The following is a 15,796-nucleotide window of genomic DNA, read 5'->3' on the forward strand; positions in this document are numbered from 1 at the left end:
TCCAGGCAGAAACAAGTAGAAGTCTCCTCACTTTTTGTCCAGGGATTTAATCAGTGCAGCCTGTACCTCAACTGATAGTCCTTTTTGAAAACAGCGCCTTCGGGTTTTGCCTCAGCCTTCACCACACAGGCCTCTGACTCAAGTCTGCAGAGACACCTGTTTGCTCCTCTCTGTCTCTGAGGTGTCTGCTCACATTCTTAAACAAAACCACAAACCCTCATGTAATTGCTAATCCTCTCTAATTAATTTGCCAGATATTCCCAGCAACTTTTGGATCTGTTTGTGATGGGAATGACATTTAAAATTAAATGTCAATAAATGCACTACAGATAAATTATGAGGACCAGAAATTCTGTTCCAGTATTCCAGTTTTTAGGGTTTCTGGATAATAGAGAAACTTATAGCATTTTCATGGCTCCTGTAACCTTTATAATAAAACTTCTTGCCACAGGTGATAGACTCTCCCAAGTATAACTTGAAGACACAAGCTTATAAAATATTTATAGGTTTCCATATTATAATATCTTCCAGGATTCTAATTATTCCCATTTTTTAAAAGATAAAAACAGAGAAGGGAAGAAGGCTGTGACTCCTCTGACCTCAAGTTCATAGTCTTTAAGCAACATTTTTTATTCTTTTTTTTTTAAATTTGTGGAAATCATAGATCAAAAATAAAAGGGGAAAAATGTGTTTTTTGGAGGATTATGGTGAAGCACAGGTATTCTATAGCAATAATCAGGGACAACAAAAGGAACAAATAAGAATTATGCACAAAATATGTTACACCAGGATGCTTTGAAGGCATGCTGTTCTGGAACAGATAGAAAAGGAAACAGAGATGAGATGTTTAATTTCTATCTTTCATGATGCTTACTTGGCATGAATCAAGACTCAACCCTGTCTTTCAAAGTCCTTTCAACAATGCAGTTTGGTTATTTTTAGGTTAGTTTTAGGATTTATCTAATTAAATAATATATTACAATTTTATTGATGTGTCTTCTTGTGTTTCCATGGAATAATAAATTTTATATTTAAAAAAATCACCAACAAAGCAACAAATCATACCTTTGTTCCAATAATGGTTGACTGAAATGAGGAGTAAATATAATCCTCGGCAAACTGTATTTTGTTTTAATAAACTACACATTAAAAAAACCAAATTGCATCATTTGCATTGGCTGTAATATCATTCTAATATTGGATAATTGTGTGTGTGTGTGTGTGTGTGTGTAGCCAATATAGACAAGGAAAAATTATGTAAGAATACTTAGAAATAGTTTTATTCATAAAGGTGTTGTTGTGAGTCATAAAATTTATGGCCTATGTATTAGTCCTGTTTTTTGCATTATTATAATAATAATAACAAATACACAATGAATACTTACTATGGGACAGTCTGTGATTGATTGATTGATCGATTGATTGATTTTTAGTAATCTCTACACCCAACATGGGGCTTGAACTCATGCCCTTGATATCAAGAGTCTCATGCTCAGGGCACCTGGGTGGCTCAGTTGGTTAAGCGTCTAAATCTTGATTTTGGCTCAGGTCATGATCTCATAGTTTGTGAGTTTAAGCCCTGTGTCGGGCTCTGTGCTGATGGTGCAGAGCCTGCTTGGAATTCTCTTTCTCCCTATCAAAATAAATAAATAAACTTAAAATAAAAGAGTCTCCTGCTCTACCAAATGAGCCACCTAGGTGCCCCACCAGTCTGTGATTTTAGCAAGTCCTTGACTTGCACTATTTCATTTAGTATTGAAAGCTACCATATACATTAGGTAGTTTTATTACCTTCAGTGACTAAGGGGAATAAAAGAGTAAAAAAAACCCCTTTGAACAATTGGCAATACTTGAAAGATATGTTTGTTGTATTTTGTTGTCTACCGAGTATGTAATAAGCATTATGTGAATGTTTGTGGATGAATAAATGGATAGATGTGTGAACAGGAGCTCAAATCCTCTGGAAAAGAAGCATAGGACAAAAAGAAGAGCCTGACTCAGAAATTGTGATGGGGCTGGTGAGTGCCTGCCAACTGCCAAGGGGCTTGCTGGTTGTAACCATTCCAACAAATCACCAGGCACATGTGCTGGTTTTCTGGCATGTGCTTTTAGGATCTTAGTATGAAGACATTGTTAAAAGTTACCAAATACCTGACTCCTGCCCCAAGACAATACAATCTGCTTCTCTGGGTGGCATAAACAACACTTTCAGAGAATATCAGTAAATGACTTTGGGATAATGAAATGTAGGACTTCAAAGCACAGAAAACATTTTCATTCATAATTTCTTTCTTCCCGTGAACATGTGGTACATGAAAAGGAAGGAAATATGGGAGGTGAACAGCTGGTTATGCAGATGGTGTTGAATTGAATTTGGATTTCTGTATCACGACTTAAGTTTCTGGAATGCTAGGCTCTTGGCTAAGGGTAGAATTATTTCTCACAGGGACATGGAAGAATGTGTTTGCATGTAGGCTAGCAGTCATGATTAAAGTGTTTTAAATGGAACATAATATTGTAAAAGCGTATGAAGATTCAAAGCAACTTATCATTCACCCAGATTCTCTAGGACTCAGTTGAATAGTCTTCCAGCTTTCTTGTTTGATCCCCATCAGAACCTTCCAGTTCCTAACTCAGATTTGTCTTCATAGCTTCCTTCTCACTTGGGCCTTTTATTGGCCTTTTCCATGATCAGTTTGTTGCATATCTCCCCAAATGACTCCTTCCTTTGCTTTTGCCTCCTCCTGTGTTTCCCAGAGATGCTATTTCATGTCTCTGTTACAGCCTGGGATGTTAACTCTTTGCTTACTTGTCTATATCCGTCACAAAGATGTGATTTTCCTGAGTAGGAAATTTTTGTATTATACATCTTTGTATTTTCAGGGTTTAGATGACTGCCTCGCCTGTTTCAAGGGTTCCATGAATATTTGTTGAATGATAAATGCAAAATTAAATGAAGCAGTAAATATTTTTTAGCTTAGTTGGGAAGAGTGGGCAGTGACCATTGACTGCAAGCTATTTAGAAGAACAAAATGTTACAAGTGGTTCTGGCTAGAGATCACAGAGCTCTCCTGTACAGCAAATTTGAGATTATCTATGCCTTAAGCTCTTTTCTAATGTAGTAAATGTAGTAAAACCAGATTTTAACATTAGATGATGTTAGTCAAAACAGAGTATTTAAGAATAATTTTTGTGTTTAGAGCTGAATTTTAAAAATTCTTTCAAACGTATCACTGAAGTATTAAAACATTAACACTCTAAACACATAGAAGAATGATAAAAATTCAGGCCTATTAAAAATAACTACCTAGGAAAAGGAAAAAAAAACACACACACACACAACAAAGTGTGCGAAAGGTATAGATTCTGAAACCACTGGACCTTTTTCAGTTGTACTTGTGATAAGTTATCAAAGAGTTTTTTTATTTTCCAATACTTGTTAATTTTGTGTTACTCTTTAACAATTGATAGGAGACATGTTTAATTGGGAAAATGTCTATGGAGAACGTTTCCAAGATAAGGGTTGTCAAAGTAAATGAAGAATGAATAACTTGGAAAATGGGCTTACTGTTAGCAGAGCACTTTTTTTAAGTTAGGGGGGTATGGGATGAGAGAGAGAGAGAGAGAGAAGGAGAATTAGAATTTATCAGTATTACATCTTATTTTAATGATTAAATGGAATGTATTCTCAGAACCACATGGCCTAGGACACCCCCCGAAAAACTTTCATTCTGAAACACAAGATATAGTTTCTATGAAATAATGAATTACTGATCATACAGACTATTTTATTTCAATCATATCCTCCTAAAATCTGTACAAAAAAGTAACACTTGACCAATATTTATAGATTTGAATATAGGCACAGTTTTAATATAAAGAAAAATGTGGAAAGCACCTCAGGGTTATGATGATGGCAAGCAGTAGTGCCAGATTCCCCCTTACCTCCTTTTCATTTGAACAAGTCAAGGAAATACACAGAACCTAGGATTGAAAATATCTGCAGCATAGGGAAATTAAATATAATATTCCAAATTTCAGCAGGAAGTTATAATAATCACACACAAATGGGACATCCAGGCAGATAATTGAGCTGATCCCCATTATGCCCCCATTGGGCAGGTAGAGAGGTGACCCACTGCACTGTGATTCCATTTCACTTTCCAACTAGAGGTGTATGGACATTTACCTACTGGAAATCCGTAACTTTCTGAGAGCAAGAAAATTTCCACTCTTCGCATTCTCTTCCATTATTTGACTTTTTAGTCATCAGTATCCCACAAAACCAAGAAAATTATATGATTGGAAATTAATATAGACAGGCTATGTGGCTTTCCACCTGTGGTAGATTGTTTCTGTAATATTGCCTAGTTTGTTCAAATCTCCTAGTAGTCATTCCCATATGTAATACCCTCAAACCCTGAATCTGGGCTTGAACATGTGTCTTACTTTGGCCACTGGGACAATAGCAAATGTAACCCAACCTGAGACCTGACAAATACTTCCTGCCCTTGGGTCCCAGGGACATCATGTTAAAATGCTCAAGCTAAGCTGCTGGAAGGATGAGACACTGAATGGAGGAGAAATGATACACCTCAGCCAACAACTGCCACTCAACAGATTGACCACAAGCAGAAAGATTGGTAGAATTGGCCCAGACTTGAAGAAATGCAATAGACCAAGGCACTGTGTTGGGATGGTTTGTTATGTAGCAAAAGTTAAGCAACATACTTTCTGAAACATGGAGTAGGTATACCATGGATGGTAGCAAGAAAAACTATGTGGTGCTTCTAGAAGGATGTGTTACAGAATGTGCAAATTAGATACGTTTACATAAACATTCATTTATTCATTCATCCAAACATATACCAAATGTTTATTATGTGCCTGACATTTTATTGGAAACACAGCTATCAGCAAAGTGAGCAGGTTCTTGAACTTAGAAAGCTTAGTTTTTAGTGGGTAAGACAAAGACTAAATAAATTAACAAAAATATAATTTCAGAGAGTGATAAGGCAGTAAGAAAAAATAACAGTGAAAAGAGTTAGTGATACTAGAGGGACTGAGTTAGTTGAAATGGTCAGGGCAAGCCTCCCTGGAAGAGACCTGGGGGATAAGGCAGAACCACCCATGTAAGGATCTAGGGAACAGCATTTGCAGCAAAGGCATAGCAAGTATAATGACCCAAGGAAGGAAAGCGTGTTGGAGAAACAGGAAGAAGGCCAGTGGAGCTGGGAGTCTAGAAATCCAGAGGCATGATTGCAGGAGTTGAGGATGATGACATTGGCAGATGCCAGATTTTAAACATCTTCTTGGTCATGGTAATAGTTTGCATTATATTCTAAATATAATATGAAACCATTAATAATATCATTCACACATGAGAATAACAATGGCTGTGTTTCATTACTGGAAGGGCACCTTAGGTAGGCAGGTAAGTTTGGAAGCAGAGAAACCACTAAGAAGGCTGTGTGATCATGGTGGCTTGGTCTATGTTTTTGTTGCTGTTGTGTGTTTGTTTTGTTGGATGTAGTGGTTAAGCTCAAGTATTCTGAAGGTAGAACTAGGTCATGCCACTTATTAAATATGGAAGTTGAGGGAAGGAAAGCTCCAGCATGACCTCATCTTAACTAATTACATCTGCAAAAACCCAATTTTCAAATAATGTCACATTCTTAGGGTTTGAATGGATGTGGACTTGGAGAGAGACTCTTCAACCCAGTACAAAACCTAAAACTCATCTCAAAAAATGGGAGGACAAAATAAAACTTTATTAAACTACAAATAAAAGGAAAGCTTTCATTTTAATTAATAATACAACAGTCAAGCTACTCTTGTTGAAATCATAGTCAAGGTAAGGTAACCTGTTAACACTATTAGTAGTATTTTTATCTGGAAGTTTTGCCCAATTAAAATGTGAACTGGAAACATATGCATATATAAAACACGTATAAATTTGATAGACAACAAAGAAGATATATGATGTGTAGCTTATATAGGTATTTTATGTAATACACTCTAGTAACATATTGTATTATGTATTACTACCAACTACAAGCACCACTAACTCTGAGTACTCATTTCTAAAGTTATTTGTTGATGGTAGTACTGCCTCACAACAAAACACAATACAATCAGCTACCCTTGTAACAAATAAAATGCTGGAGAGTGGTAGGATGTAAAGGAATATAGAGAAATTAACAACTTCTTTATATTACTAAGTTTGAAAGCACTGAAACTACAACTGTAAAAGAGATATAATTCACATTGACAATAGAGTATACCTACGTTATTTGTATGAAACATTGATTTTTTTATGTTTATATCAGTGGCAAAAAATGGACAAACAAAAAGAAGTGGAATTCAAAAATCATAAAATCCTATCCCTATTAGCATTTCCTCTTAGTTTCTCTTTTTCTCTCCCCACATCACACATGTATATATGTATAAAAATACACGTTAAATTTTTCAGATCATATTTGTCAATAACTTAGAAGGGTCTGAGACGTTACCCTACTTGCAAGCTAACAAGTTTTCTTGCCACAGTTTTATGGATGCTCACTAAAGACATAGGACTTCTGGCTCAGAGGTGGCAGGGTGGGGGGGGGGGGGACAACAACAACAAACCATTACTCATAGCAACAGCATAGCGGGAGTACACAGCTCTCACAGGACAACACAAAGGGGCCAAGTAATGCCTGTACGTGGTACCGCAGGAGGACGACCACAAGCTTAGGGAACCTACATCTTCTATTATGGCAGCTCATGTGCCAGAACTTTTCCCCAAAGAGAGAGACATTTTCTATATTACACTGGACAGTAAGCAAGCCTTTCCTTTGCTCCAAAAGGAGACACTAATCTATAATCCTGTTTCCTATACAGATGTTCTTGAATAGATATTCAAAAAAGGCAGCCAGTGCTTATAAATTGGGCAGAAATGAGATACCCACGAACACCTCCCAAATCCAGTTTTTTTTTAATCCAGTTTTTCTTAACCAGTTATTTTTCTACATAATAATGCACCACCAGTATGCTATCATATTCTAAAATGGTATTAAGAAATACTCCAATTTCTGAGTCTAGAAGGATAGTATGAATTTAATTTTATTTAGTACTAGTTTAAATAGGAATGGTTGAAATAACTAAGAGGTATTAACTTTATATTATTAAGAAAAAATGATAATAATATTGTGAAGTGACATGCAAAAATAATGCCAGTCATTATTCCTAGTTGTCATACTGAGTGTAGAGTTTATTTTATGTTATAAAATTGTTAGACTGCAAAGAAAAATATTAGAATAAATGAATTAAATGGTTCATTTTCAAATGTAGGTGGGTAAAATGGAATTGGCTTTTGAGAAGAAATATCTCAACAGAAATGCCCATGAAGTATCATCCCTTAATGGTAAGAACTGCCTGGACATCAGAATATCTAAATTAGACAGAAGAACTCTGTAGAACTCCAGGATGTACCAACTGCTATGGTATTAGGAACAAAAGTAAACTCAAACTGGAATACCTACATTCAAGGATACCAAGCAAGAGGTAAGAAATCTGGTCCATGAATGTCCCTATATCTGAGCCAAAAGAGCCTGAGAATGGGATTCTTTTTGAAGCATTTTCTCAAGATTATAAATACTCTGCCCACTTTCTGTACATTTTACCAGATTGAGTGTATCTATTTATAACTGTGCAATGAGCATACAAACTATGTGTTCAGGCATAAAACGTTGTGATGAATAAATTTATAAGAGAAAAAATGCTGTGCCTCTGTTACTGTCATGAGTTCCTCCCTGAAATCCCATTTGACAAAATAAGCTACAGAAGGTTAGTGGTCGTCCTTCAGGACTTCATGTCTTAAACCCTTCTGAGTGCATTTGCACAGACCTGGAATGCCTAGGATTCTGACTCTGTGGGAGAGGACTCCTACAACGGGTCTGTGGTGACTGAGAGTGGTTTCAGGTCCAAGCCCAGAAGCTAGGCTTCCCGAGTTCAAATCTTGAATCTGCCACACACCATCTGTGTGGTCTTCATCTGACTACTTAAGCTCTCTGCCTCAGTTTCCTCAGCTGAGAAACGGTGATAATAATCATGCTTTCTTCACAGGGATGGTGTGAGGATGAAGAAATTATAATGTCTAGCACATAACAGAATAATACACTATTACCTGGATGTGGGGTAACCACTCCCTTTACATGTAGTAGAGGCAAGAAGCAAGGTATTGTCCATTGGTCATTGGTGTCAGCTACTTTAGCAGTTACAGAGCAGCCATGCTGTGTGGACAATATATGTCAGGGCAAGGTTGTGCTATGAGGTCATTAGAAGCTGGTCATCTGGCTTGATTGTAATCCACGTGGTCTCAATTCAGACACTGCCTGAAACATTTTCTTTTATTAAAACTTTATTATTTTTTTTTAGAGCAGTTTAAGCTTCAAAGCAAGAGTGAGGAGAAGGTACAAAGATTTTTTTGTATACCTCTTGTAGGGATGCTGACAATACCGACCATATTTGGCCTTCTGTCTTTTTTACACACTTGCAATGACCTTCCTTGGGGCTACATGTTCCAGGCCCCTTGAAGGTTATTGTATATCCTGACCTCAGTGCAGGAAGGCTTGTTCTGATCTTCCCTAAAGTTGGTCAGATAACTAGTAGAGATAACATAGTTCTTTCCCCTCCCTCTCCTCTAGCACACAGATGGCATCACTTTAGATAACTAGTATCCTCTCCTTTTATACAATCAGTAGATTAAGATCCAGATTTGGGGGAGAATAGCTGCGTAGCATCTGGATCGCCTGCCTGCCTGATCCCCAGTCAGTAAGTTACCTTGAATAAAATTGTGTAAACTGCAGGAGGGACTTGCTTTGTTTTTTGGTCTCAAAGTGCCTTCCTAATGTGGAGCATACTTCCCCTCCTCCACCTTCTAACACCTCTGCTCACACACTTGCAGAGCCTCCCTCCTTATCAACATCCCCCACCAAAGTGATACATTTGTTACAGTTGATGAATCTACATTGATCCCTCATAATCACACAAAGTCCACTGTTGACATTATGGTTTACATAGTTTACATTATTGGTGCTGTACATTCTATGGGCTTGGACAAATGTATCATGACATATATCGATCACTATGATATCAGTCAAGGTATTTTCATGACCTTAAAAATTCTCTGTGCTCTATTTATTTATCCTTTGTTTTTCCCCAATCCATGGCAACCACTTGTCTTTTTATTGTTTCTATAGTTTTGGTTTTTACTCTTTCCATAGTTTTTTGTTTGTTTGTTTTTTTGAAGGGAATCATACAGTATATAGCCTTTTCACATTGGATTCTTTCAGTTAAAAATATTCATTTGAGATTCCTCCATGTCTTTTCATGGCTTGGTAACTCATTTCTTTTTAGCACTGAATAATATCCCATTTTTCTAGATATATTACAGTTTATTTATCCATTCACTGACTGAAGGACATCTTCCTTACCTTAAAGTTTTATCAATTATGCATCAAGATGTTATAAACACTAATGTGTAGGCTTTTGTGTAGACATAAGTTTTCCATTCCTTTGGGTAAATGCTAAGTACTACAATTGCTGGACTGTATGATAAGAGTATGTTTGGTTTTTTAAGAAATTGCTAAACTGTCTTCCAAAATGGCTATACCATTTTGTACTGCCACTAGCAATGAATGAGAGTTCTGTTGTTACATATTCTCACCAGCATTTGGTGTTGTCGGTGTTGTGGATTTTGGCCATTTTAATAGATATGTAGTGGAATCTCACTGTTGTTTTAATTTTTACTTCCCTGATGCCACTTGATGTTGAGCATATTTTCACATGCTTATTTGCTATCCATATATCTTCTTTGTTAGGTGTGTATTAAGGTCTTTTTTACATTTTTCAGTCGGGTTGTTCATTTTCTTATTGTTGGGTTTTAAGACTTTTTTGTATAGTTTGGATAAGTCCTTTATCAGATGTGTCTTTTATAAATATTTTCCCCCAGTCTGTAGCTTGGTCTTCTCACTCTCTTGGCATTGTCTTTCAGAGGGCAGAAGTTTTTAATTATAATGAAGTCTAGCTTATCAATTATTATATTCATGGATCCTGCCTTTAATGTTGTATCTAAAAAGTCATGGTCATGCCAAAATTTGTCTAAGTTTTTTTCCTATGTTATTTTCTAGGAGTCTAATAGCTTTTCATTTTACATTTAAATATATGATCCATTTTGAGTTGATTTTTCTGAAGGATAAGATCATTGTCTAGATACATTTTTTTTTTTGCCTGTGGATGTTCAATTGTTCCATTATTCAACCATTGTTGAAAAGACAATCTTTGCTTCACTGTATTACCTTTGTTACTTTATCCAAAATCAGCTGGCTGTATTTATGTGAGTCTATTTCTGCATTATCTATTCTGTTCCAGTGATCTATTTGTCAATTCTTCTGCCAATACCACCCTGTCTTGATTACTGTTGCTTTATAGTAAGTCTCAAAGTCAGGTAGCTTTGCTCCTCCAGCTTTGCTAATCTCCTACAATATTGTCATGGCTATTTCTTGAAATACTTTTTAGAGGGTGTATCCCTGAAGTCTTGCCTTTGAAGCTTTAAAATATTTTGAAAACACTCAAGTGTTTTTCATGCATCTCCTTGAAAAGAGTGTGGTTACTGTGTACTTAAACATCTCAATCAATCTCTTCAGTAAGCCTTCCTCAACTATGACAGGTATTTGGAGTATAAAAATGGAAAAGCTTGAATTCTTAGACTCAAAGAATTTATATTGTAATGAGAAAGCTACTTGTTTGTATAAACATATGTTGTGATATACCACGTGATAACTGATGGAGGGAGCATAAGGCAAGCTGAGGGCCAAACACAAGCTAACAATATCCCGCTCCCCCAAGTGGGAGATGGCTGATATTCTTCAGGCACTCCTGGATGAACAAAGGAAAGGACAGAAAACAAAGGATTAAACTGATAGAGTCTCCATCAGTTTACAGACATTTTAGTACATTACAAGAAAGAGGCAATCTTATCAAGAAAGAGGCAATCTTATCAATAGCCTAATCTCCAGGAACTCCTTACTGTTTTAATGATAATGCTTTTCTACAGGGAAACAACTTAGTTTGACACTAGCTAGGCATCCAGTCATCTTTGAGTCTTCTTTAGCATATAGATCCCATTAAGAACCTTCCTCTTGATTTTGTCTCCCCAACTCCATAGCATATAACCAGTCATTCTTCACAACCCCAGTGCAGCTCTTTCTGCCCACTCGTCCTGTCCCAGTGCTGTAATAAAATTACCTTTTTGCACCACAGACGTCTTCAAGAATTCTTTCTTTGCTGTCACCTCCAAACCCCCGTCACTCCAAAATCCCATCAGTAGCTGCAGAAATAATGATTACTCCAAGAGGCGGCGTAGAGAAAGGCTGAGTATCAGTCTCAGCAGAGGAGGTTAGGGAAGGCTTGGTGGATAACAGAGATGATTAAATTGGTTCTTGATGAAGGAGCTGAGGTGATGGTGGCTGAGGAGGCAGTGGTGGTGGTGGTGGCTCTGGAAGCCCTGCTCTGGGTCCTGGCTTCAGTCCCAGTCTCACCATGGTGATGATCCCTGAGTGGCTGGTGCTCCTGGCCACCCTTCAGGCCACAGCCTTGGGCTACTTCATCGGCATTGATGTGCATGCAGAGGAGTGCGGGTCGCCTCAGGCACCAACATGGGCCTCATCTTCCAGGTGGCCAAGGGTGGCTTCCTGGACATAGATGTGGAAATTACAGGGCCTGACAATAAAAGAGTTTATAAAGGAGACAGATTGATCAGTGGGAAATACATATTGGCTGCTCATATGGATGGAACATATTAAGTTCTGTTTTAGAGACAGGATGTCTACCATGACTCCAAAGAATGATGTTCACCACTGATATTGGGGAAGTCCCCAAAGGACAAGGCATGGAAAGAGAAGCTCATGAGAACAAGCTAGAAGAAATGATTGATGAGTTGGCAGTGGCAATGACAAGTGTAAAGCATGAGCAGGAATGCATACAAGTTCGGAAGAGAATACACAGAGTGATTAGTGGCAACACAAACAGCAGAGTGGCCCTTTCGTCCTTCTTTGAAGCTCTTGTTCTAGTTGCCACGACACTGGGACAGATCTACTACATGAAGAAAGTTTTGTGAAGTGTGGAAGATTGTTCAGAAAGCCTTTTTTTTGATGATCTCAAAATCATAATTCACTGTTTACCAAATGTTTAGGTCATAATAATGTCATTAGTTTCTATAATTTTACTTTTGGAACTGTATATTCACAGCTTATGTTTCTTTGTGATTAATAGATATTGGGGGCGGAGCGCCTGTGTGGCTCAGTTGGTTAAGCGTCTAACTCTTGATTTTGGCTCAGGTCATGATCCCACATTTTGTGAGACTGAGCCCCATATGGGGCTCTGTGCTGACAGTGTGGAGCCTGCTTGGGATTCTTTCTCTTCTTTTCTTTGGCTCTTCCCTGCTCTCTCAAAATAAATAAGCTAAAAAAAAAAAAAAAGGTATTGAGTGAAAACGCCTTTTTAGGAAAGTTATAGTGAAGATCTGACAATCGATTGGCGTAATTTCTTACTTGAATTCTGCCTGCATTATACAGGTCTGTCAGAACTCAAACCCTGTAAGCGAAAGATAGGCATATAGTCCCGATTATATCTTCCTTTTGTTTTCACGATAAAATGGGGTTTGTTTGGAATAGTACGTTACTGACAGTACTTTTACTAAAAGGACTGCATTCTTTGGATCCCTTACCCTGCAGTTAAAGTATTAAAGATTCATTCTGTTCAGTCCTTATGAGAAGCAACAGTCTGAATCCTGACATTTTGTACCCATCCTGTTGGCAGAGCTCTGACTGGAGTATGTTACCAGGTTGGTACTTTTATACTTGCCTCTCTTGCTTTTTCTTTAAAGATAAGTCTTAACCCAACTACACCCCCCCACACACACACCAAATTGGTATTTTGAACCTTAGGACTCAATCACTTCCAATTAAATTGATGACACAACCAGCTAATAACCATTTTTTGGTTTCTGCCTAGCCTTGTAAGAAGTCTCTCCTAAAGCTAGTTCTCTCTATATTGCAACAAACAGTACCTCTTTCCTTGCTGTGCGGGCACATCCACATTCTCTACTCTCAGCATGTAGGAGACACCCATTCACGAAATTGGGAAAATCTGGATTTCTGATGCCAAAGGGTTAAAGTCCCTTGAATTTAATTGCCATGATACACAGCCACTGTTTTATCAGTGGCAGTTTGGCCTTTGTTTAATTAGGGTACTGAATATCACTGTCAGTACTAGGATTTTGTTTTTGTTTCTCTTGGGCCTTTCTTTTTTTGGCACATGTGAGCTTTGTCTTGTATAAAATGAAAAAAATTCTCTTGGTCTCTGATGACAGGCTTAAAATAAAAGAAACATTTGGTAGTGGTGAGGGGATGATCCAGAATTATATTGTGACTGAGGTATATTAGTTACTTGTACTTTTTTTTTTTGGGGGGGGGTTCTTTATATAAAGAGAAAACTAATGAGTTTCATATAATTAATTTGAATTTGTTACAGGTTTTCTTGTTCAGGACAAACAGCTTTTCAGTCTTGGGTAAAATTACTTACAACATTTTAAGGTGACTATTTTCCCTTAAGACAACTATTGCAATGCCAGTGTGTGTGTGTGTGTGTGTGTGTGTGTGTGTGTGTGTGAAAGCACTTCAAAATTGAATTACAAGATGTAAGCTTGGGGGTGTCTGAGGGGCTCAGTTGGTTAAACGTCTGACTTCAGCTCAGGTCATGATCTCTTGGTTCAGGAGTTTGAGCCCCGCATTGGGCTCTGTGCTGACAGCTGACAGGCTGGAGCCTGCTTCAGATTCTCTATCTCCCTCTCTCTCTGCCTCTCCCCTGCTTGTTCTCATTCATTCTCTCTCTCTCTCTCTCTCTTTCTCTCTCTCAAGCAAATATTAAAAAAAGATGTAAACTTAAAATTCGTTGTTACCTAATCTGCCCCAGTTCAACAAATAATCAATTCTTTTTAAAAACAAACTAATAAAATTGGTTCTTGATGGATGGTTAGGGACTAGTACATGCAAAGAGAGAAATATAGAAGAGTATGGTACAGTTGTAGAATGAGAGGCAGGAAGGAAGAACAGAGGTGATACAGGCAGGTGAGATTATATGAAGTTTTGTGTATCACAGGAAAGGATTTACTATAAATAGGATCTACTTAAGATTCTCAGGTAAGAACAGGGCATGAACATACTTATATTTTCAAAAGGATTATCTTTCATATCCTTTACTGAAAGAGTTGTCTCCTACCTTGGTGGTGGGGCCCTGGGCACACGGAGTAGGATAATAAAAGATGTTAGGCGAGGACAGCAAGCATCTCCAAGAAGATGGAGCAATTCAGCATAGCGATGCTTTGCATTTCGTCACAACTTTGTGGCAGGAGAGAAAGAAAAGTTTATGTGTTGTGTAGATGTAGCCTTCTAATGTGGCATCATTTTTTCATCCTTTTTCTAAATATGTTGAGACCCCCTTTGCAGCCCCATCAAAGTGAAAATCTAGCAGAAGTTCCGTAAGCGGGCTCGAATGGAGTGAGGGGCAAAATAAGAGAAACAATTGAGGATTACTGTAGATCATCCACTTAACAATTGCATGGGCTTCAGTTTAAAAAGCTTAATAGACTTTCTCTTCCGGCAATAGCAGAGATGTGAGGAAAACAGCAGGATGAGTTGATGTACATAGTAGAGGTCAATCTGGCTGGTACCTGCTATTTGAGGGGCAGCCAGTAGAAGTTCTTTGCAAATCCACCCCTGCCAATCATATATATTCTGAGTTAGGTTAATCCTCGGTAGCTCTGAATTGCATCCTATCTCTGTCATTTGTTCTCCAGAATAAGGATTTTTTTGTTTGTTCTTTTTTTTTTCTTTTTAAATGGACATCACGATAAAGGATCTTCAATGTTATTTTTATTTTCTCCTTTTTCCTAGGAAAACTCGCTGACTTACAACTATATATATCTGCTTACATCCCCCTGTGGGCGAGGGGAAACAGGGTTAGAAATCTCCTCAATTTTCAAGCGAGCACAATTGAATATAAAAATTGAACGTGTAAGTTATGCTGTGAATAAAAATAAATTATCTACTTATTTATTAATCATACATATTATGTAAGACATTTAGATTTCTTTGACATTTTTAGAAATTCTCACATATCATGAAATAATTTAATCAAATGCATCACATGCATTTTTTTATATCAATGTCTTTTTATCAGTTAAGACCCCTTTAGCATATATAACAGGGTTTCTAGGCCATATGTTTCATGTCTGTATACATTGTATGAATTATAGAACTTTTGAAATATATTTAGAATGTTGTCACAAAGAATTTCCTATTCCTTATTTAAGGGTTTAGTCTCTTGACATGACAGTGAATCAAAGTTTACTAAAAATACATCTATCCAGAGTTCCTTGCCCTGGAGTCAAAGCTATTACCAATCTCTTCTATATCCCACTGGAGTTAAACTTTTTATTTAAGTAATCATTAAAGTTGTGTTTAATTGCAATTTTGATGTCACTCTATTAGGAATAATTATTGTCTTTGATAAATTAATTTTCCTCCCTCCTCTCACCCCCTTTTTTTTGGTAGCTTGACTCTGATGGGTCTCAAATTATCTTAATTTGGAGTAAAGTAGCCAGGACTTTATACACCCACATTTGCCAGTCTTTGGATACCGGCTGTCTCTGAGAAGGCTCTGTGAACTTGTTTAAGATGTTTTTATTCACCTG

The 15,796-nt window shown here is 37.3% G+C and overlaps 1 pseudogene; it reads left to right on the forward strand.

The window, feature by feature from the left end:
* Nucleotides 1-11,583: 11,583 nt before the first annotated feature.
* Nucleotides 11,584-12,160, forward strand: LOC122229237 (annotated as a pseudogene).
* The last annotated feature ends 3,636 nt before the right edge of the window (nucleotides 12,161-15,796 follow it).

The sequence above is a fragment of the Panthera leo genome, chromosome C2 (genome assembly GCF_018350215.1).
Source record: "Panthera leo isolate Ple1 chromosome C2, P.leo_Ple1_pat1.1, whole genome shotgun sequence".
Classification (NCBI taxonomy): domain Eukaryota; kingdom Metazoa; phylum Chordata; class Mammalia; order Carnivora; family Felidae; genus Panthera; species Panthera leo.